Source organism: Sinocyclocheilus grahami, unplaced genomic scaffold, assembly GCF_001515645.1.
Source record: "Sinocyclocheilus grahami isolate Dianchi unplaced genomic scaffold, SAMN03320097.WGS_v1.1 scaffold493.1, whole genome shotgun sequence".
Taxonomy (NCBI): domain Eukaryota; kingdom Metazoa; phylum Chordata; class Actinopteri; order Cypriniformes; family Cyprinidae; genus Sinocyclocheilus; species Sinocyclocheilus grahami.
The window spans coordinates 42,085-48,731 of record NW_015505672.1 but is presented as its reverse complement, the minus strand read 5'-3'; the positions used below and the strand labels follow the sequence as shown (position 1 = coordinate 48,731).

The 6,647-nt window shown below is 35.2% G+C and overlaps 1 protein-coding gene across 1 annotated transcript in view; it reads right to left on the bottom strand.

Annotated features, from left to right (window-relative positions):
* Positions 1-6,647, bottom strand: part of LOC107554159 (receptor-type tyrosine-protein phosphatase T-like) — a 157,988-nt gene that overhangs the window by 149,026 nt on the left and 2,315 nt on the right. The window lies entirely within an intron of this gene.

Here is a 6,647-nt window from a genome sequence, read left to right as displayed (position 1 = left end):
TTTTTTTTTTTGAAAAATTGCTGCATTAAATATTAAGAGCACCACAGTCACTTCAATGGATATTCAGCAATTAAGAACACACACATTATCACCTCCATCTCAAGCAGAGGACTAAACTCTATCCATCACTTGTGCTAGATGGAAGAGAAGAGAAAGAATGGATCAGAGATCTCCACACCTGAATATATCTGCACAACAGAGGGTGATGGAGCAGGACAAACACAGAACGGCAGAGGGGAAGATGCAGTGCACTGTAAAGGATGCAGGTGTGGGAGGAAGGAAAAAGGGAAGGAAGACTAAATGAATGACAAATGTATTTAATGAATAACAAAAGAAAGATGGCATGAAAGAAAGAAAGAAAGAAAGAAAGAAAGAAAGAAAGAAAGAAAGAAAGAAAGAAAGAAAGAAAGAAAGAAAGAAAGAAAGAAAACTATATTATTTATCTTTCCATATGACTCCTGGTAGCAAGTCCATGAAACTGCAGGTATTTTCCTGAAGGATTGCAGCAGTGCTGTGGATAAGAGGCTGGACTGCAGGAAAGTTATTATAATAGATCCCAACTGTCAACTGCATTTCCATCCTATCAAAAAATTCCCCCACACAAATGGTATTAATATTACAGAGTCAGTATCAGCTGAATATTGGGTGCCTTTCTTTGTTCATGGCTTACTTGGGAGGCCAGATTGGTTTCAGGTTAACTTGGCAAAACTCTGTAGTACAGTATACTGGAGTAGTTATGGGGTAACACTTTATAATAACTTTCATTAATAAGTCGTTAACAAACATTATATAATGCTTAATGGATCATTAGTTAATTTATATTCAAAGAGTTAGAAACATAAGCTAACGTGCTTGTTAATGTTTGCTAATAAACTTATTAAACATTAGTTCAAACAAATCATTATTTCATGCAAGTTAAAATGCTTACAAATGTCATTAAACTTTCAATTCCATATGATCAAGCACTTATTGAAAATCTACAAATGATTTGAACAGATGTTATAAAATGATTAAAAGCTTGTGTTAATGCACAACACTTTTGCTGCTGTTGAGGTGTGATACGGGAAAGGTTAGGGACAGGTCTGGTGGCATGGGTAGGTTTAAGGGTCGGTTAAAGGGTCAACAGTGTACAGGGGTCAATTTGATAAGGAAACATGGTTCAATCTGTTTATATTATATTGTTTTGATCAATTAACAAGTATTTTCTATAAGAAATGAGTTGTTTTCTCCTGTTTATTTATGATTCAAGGAATATCCTGTTGATATACTGAAGAGTAGTATACTAATGTGAGTGTTGAGGCAATAAAAACATTTTTTGCACCAAAATTACAATCTGTGATGTCTTTAGCAAGCATTTAGATAAACTTAACCAGCCACCCTTTACACAAACCTTGTTCCATTAGCTAAAAGTCCAATGCCCATAAGAAAGAAAGAAAGAAAGAAAGAAAGAAAGAAAGAAAGAAAGAAAGAAAGAAAGAAAGAAAGAAAGAAAGAAAGAAAGAAAGAAAGAAAGAAAGAAAGAAAGAAAGAAAGAAAGAAAGAAAGAAAGAAAGAAAGAAAGAAAGAAAGAAAGAAAGAAAGAAAGAAAGAAAACTATATTATTTATCTTTCCATATGACTCCTGGTAGCAAGTCCATGAAACTGCAGGTATTTTCCTGAAGGATTGCAGCAGTGCTGTGGATAAGAGGCTGGACTGCAGGAAAGTTATTATAATAGATCCCAACTGTCAACTGCATTTCCATCCTATCAAAAAATTCCCCCACACAAATGGTATTAATATTACAGAGTCAGTATCAGCTGAATATTGGGTGCCTTTCTTTGTTCATGGCTTACTTGGGAGGCCAGATTGGTTTCAGGTTAACTTGGCAAAACTCTGTAGTACAGTATACTGGAGTAGTTATGGGGTAACACTTTATAATAACTTTCATTAATAAGTCGTTAACAAACATTATATAATGCTTAATGGATCATTAGTTAATTTATATTCAAAGAGTTAGAAACATAAGCTAACGTGCTTGTTAATGTTTGCTAATAAACTTATTAAACATTAGTTCAAACAAATCATTATTTCATGCAAGTTAAAATGCTTACAAATGTCATTAAACTTTCAATTCCATATGATCAAGCACTTATTGAAAATCTACAAATGATTTGAACAGATGTTATAAAATGATTAAAAGCTTGTGTTAATGCACAACACTTTTGCTGCTGTTGAGGTGTGATACGGGAAAGGTTAGGGACAGGTCTGGTGGCATGGGTAGGTTTAAGGGTCGGTTAAAGGGTCAACAGTGTACAGGGGTCAATTTGATAAGGAAACATGGTTCAATCTGTTTATATTATATTGTTTTGATCAATTAACAAGTATTTTCTATAAGAAATGAGTTGTTTTCTCCTGTTTATTTATGATTCAAGGAATATCCTGTTGATATACTGAAGAGTAGTATACTAATGTGAGTGTTGAGGCAATAAAAACATTTTTTGCACCAAAATTACAATCTGTGATGTCTTTAGCAAGCATTTAGATAAACTTAACCAGCCACCCTTTACACAAACCTTGTTCCATTAGCTAAAAGTCCAATGCCCATAAAGATACTAAAAGATTAGTAATCGTTCATAAACATTTACAAATGATGAATAGTTTCAACTTTAGATTGGCTACTGCAAAAACATGAACAGATAATTAATAAGTGATTATTAAAGATGTGTGAATAGGGTAAATTCAGGTCTTTCGGGACACTTTTTGCCATTGAGATGACTGTTCATAAAGGTATTAATGATTAGTAAACCTTTATAAACATTTGCACATGATGAATAGTTTCCACTTTAGTTTGGGTACTGCAAAAACAAATTAATAAATTATTTGTTAGGATGTGTAAATAGAGGTCTACATAACAAACAAAGACCAACAGTCAGTGAACTGAACGTTTACTGACATTTATAAGCATTTCAATTTACATTAAATAATCATATGTTAATCATTAGGTAATGTTGAGTAAGTTCATTAGTAAACATTAACAAAAACATTATCTCATATTTCTAGCTATGTGAATATACATTAACTAATGATCTGTTACGCATTATATAATGTTTGTTCATGATTAAGTAATTAAAGTTATTATAAAGTGTTACCGGGGTGTGTAACTTTTTCTAATGCTTTTGAAAGTAGTCTTTTATGCTCACTAAGGTTGTATTTATTTGATCAAAAATATAGTAAAACCAGTAATATTGTGGAAATATTATTATAATTTAATATAACTGTTTTCTATTTGAATATATTTTAAAATGTAATTTATTCCTGTGATACAAAGCTGAATTTTCAGCATCATTACTCAAGACTTCAGTGTCACATGATCCTCCAGAAATCATTCTATTATGCTGATTTGCTGCTCAAGAAATATTTCTTATTATCATCAATGTTGAAAACAGTTGTGCTGCTTAATATTTTTGTGGAAACTATGAATCAGTGTTTTTCAGGATTCAATGATGACTAGAAATATCAAAAGCAATGCATTTATTAGAAAAACAATTCAGTGTCACTTTTCATCAATTTAATGCATCCTTGCTGAATAAAAGTATTTTTTAATGAAATCTTACTGACCCACACGTTTGAATGGTAGTGCATATCAAAAATAAATAAGCTACTGCAAATAAAATAAAATAAACAAACAAGCAAACAAACAGTAACTTTCAACACACTTTTATGAGTAAATATAAAAATACATTATTAATGCTTGGGTTTCTAAGGGTTAACTCCCTTTAAAATAAAATTTTCTTGCATATGTCAAAGTTTGACACCCTGCATGGACTCACAGGTAATAATAACTGAAGCATGTCCAATACCAGAACAAGAGCCCTGAAGAGTGTGTGTCCATGCTTTGTCATGGCCCAGTAACATTTCTGCCACACGCACAACACATACACACACACACACTTCCTCAAGCAGGCCTCACCTGACCAGCACCTCCACACCTGTCTGCTCTAATCAGTGCTGTGTGACAGATACGCACCGCTGTGTGTGCGTGCATGCATGTGTGACAGGTAGACAGTGCCGTCACTTCATAAACACATGTTCTTTACGACACGCTTCACCTCTCTCCAATCCCTCTGTCTGTCTTGTCCTCTCACTCCCAAAATGCCTCCCTGGCTGTGATGCGATGAAAGCTGACAGTGGATTTCACATTGATCTCCACACATAAGCGTGGATCACGAGGCTTTGATGGGTGCCGCAATCAGCCTTATCATTGCGTTCTTTGACCTCTCTCACTCCTGTTTCCCCTCAAACTCTCCTACTATATCAGCAATTTTACACAGTTTGGATCTTTGATAAAGCCGTAGACATTTTTGTGGTACATGAATGCCAATTGGACCCTTATAGACCAAAAGTGGCAGAACTCATTGGGCTGCGGGCAAGAGCTAGAATCGAGTGAGTTGACACCCGGCTTCCAGCTCATTAGGTGGGCTGCAGCTTGAATCTCAAGGGAAGCGTGTCAACAGTGACAACCTGGTGGTTTTGTTCCATTACAGAAAGTGCATGAAGGTAAAATACAAGTGTTGTGGGGTCTATATTTGTAGGTTTTATGCAATGTAAAGTGTAGATATTGCTTATAAAATAACAGGTGCAAACATACACAGAGGAAAATGAAAGGGCTGCATGCACAAAAACTCGCTGCCATGATGCAGGGGCTTGCCAGGTCATTACTATGTGGCTGCTAAGTTGTTCTGGATTTTATTGTTACATGCATACACTGAATACTTAGTTCAAATACCTGCACTAAGTATAACAGCCGTATTGTTAACATGTAATAGCGTCCTTGTATTTTGGAATAAATATTGAAACAGAAATGCAAGATGTATGTGTGTGTGTTTCTGTACTCGTACAATGACACCCTCAAGTCTGCCTGTGTATTTTAAAGAGGACACACTTCTGTGTGACTGTATTAGCATACCAATAGAGCTCCTGTGCTGTGGAGTGGAGGAGAAAAATTGAATTGGAAGGACAAGGAAGATCAGTGCTGTCGGCTGGAAGCAACTTCATTGGATCAGAAATGTGTGTGAGTGTGTGTATATTTAATAGACGGCTACCTGTGTGAGCTGGCATGAATGCACTGATTATGTAGAGCAGCCTCACCTGGACAAGTAAAAATGTGAAGCAAGTGCATACACACAACTCACACACATATCTGTGGCCAAATACTCTTGAATAAAAAAAGGAAAAAAAAAGATGGCAAAAATTTCTGTCATCAACACACCTTCACCTTAGCTCTCCTTCACTACACTGCATGTTCTTTTTGCTTCTATAAAACCACAAGTGCAGAAAAGTTTTCAAAACTTTCAAAAAAGCTCTGTCAAGCAAAATTAAAGTTTGTCTTGACAAACTTCACTGTCCTATTTAAAAATGCCAGCTATATGAAATCATGCTGGCAACCTCAATTCAAATGCAAATCAAATTTAGAAAATGAACTTGAAAAAGCATAGGAATCTAAAAGGTATTTTTAATTCAATTCTTACTCAACTTGCACAACACAACTCTTGTAGTGAAATGTCTTTGTCACCAGAAGTCCATCAGTTTCAAGCTGAATTTGTGCAAGACTATATGTGAACATGTATGCATCCTAATATCAAAGAATGAAAACAAGGAATTAAGGAAAAGAGAATGAGGGAGAGTCAGAGGAGAGAGGAGACACAGAAGAGCCCCTCTGGATTTACCCCACTGTGTCATCAATGACAATCAGACAATCGCTCCTTCATCACATAACCCTCACCTGGATCTCTCTCTCTCTCTTGCACACACACACACACACACACACACACACACACACGCACACACACACACACACACACACAAAGTGACTTCCTTCACCTGGATCACAGTCTTCCCTACTTCCTAGGGCTCTCTCATCTGCTCCTGTCATCTCATTATCTGTCACTTTTATCAGATCAAGAGTGTCTCTGTCTATCTGAGTGCCGCTCCACATGCCGCCCTACTGCGTTCATAATTACGCCTGAAAATTGTTCCCACCTATAGCCTTTGTCTTCTCTCCTGCTCTTTGCCATCGTTCTGCGGTGGAAATGTAACAATCTCAATTATCATTACAACTAACAACTTCACCCCCTCATAAATCATATCAAATCATCCCAGTCTCTCCCTATTTCTGCTCAGGAAATGTGACAATATCACACTCTCATTTTGACTCTTTTTAGGTTTCTGCATTGACTGTTAAGAGTACTTAAGTTCTGTCTATCCACTCTATCCACTTATTCCTGTCGTCAAAGCTGAATTTTCAGCAGCATTACTCCAGTCTCAGTGTCACATGATGCTTCAAAAAGCATTCTTATGCTCAAGAAACAATTCTTATTACTATTCATGTTGAAAACAGTTGTGCTGCTTACTATATTTGAGGAAACTGATCATTTTTTTCAGGGTTCTTTGATGAATAGAAAGTTCAAGAACTATAAAATTACTTTTTGTAACATTATAATGTAATATAATGTTATTACCGACACTTTTGATCAATTTAATGCATTCTTGCTAAATACATATATTATTTCTAAATAAATTGCAATGATATATATATATATATATATATATATATATATATATATATATATATGTTTCAGTTTTTTTATAGTGTCTCTCTGTACATTTA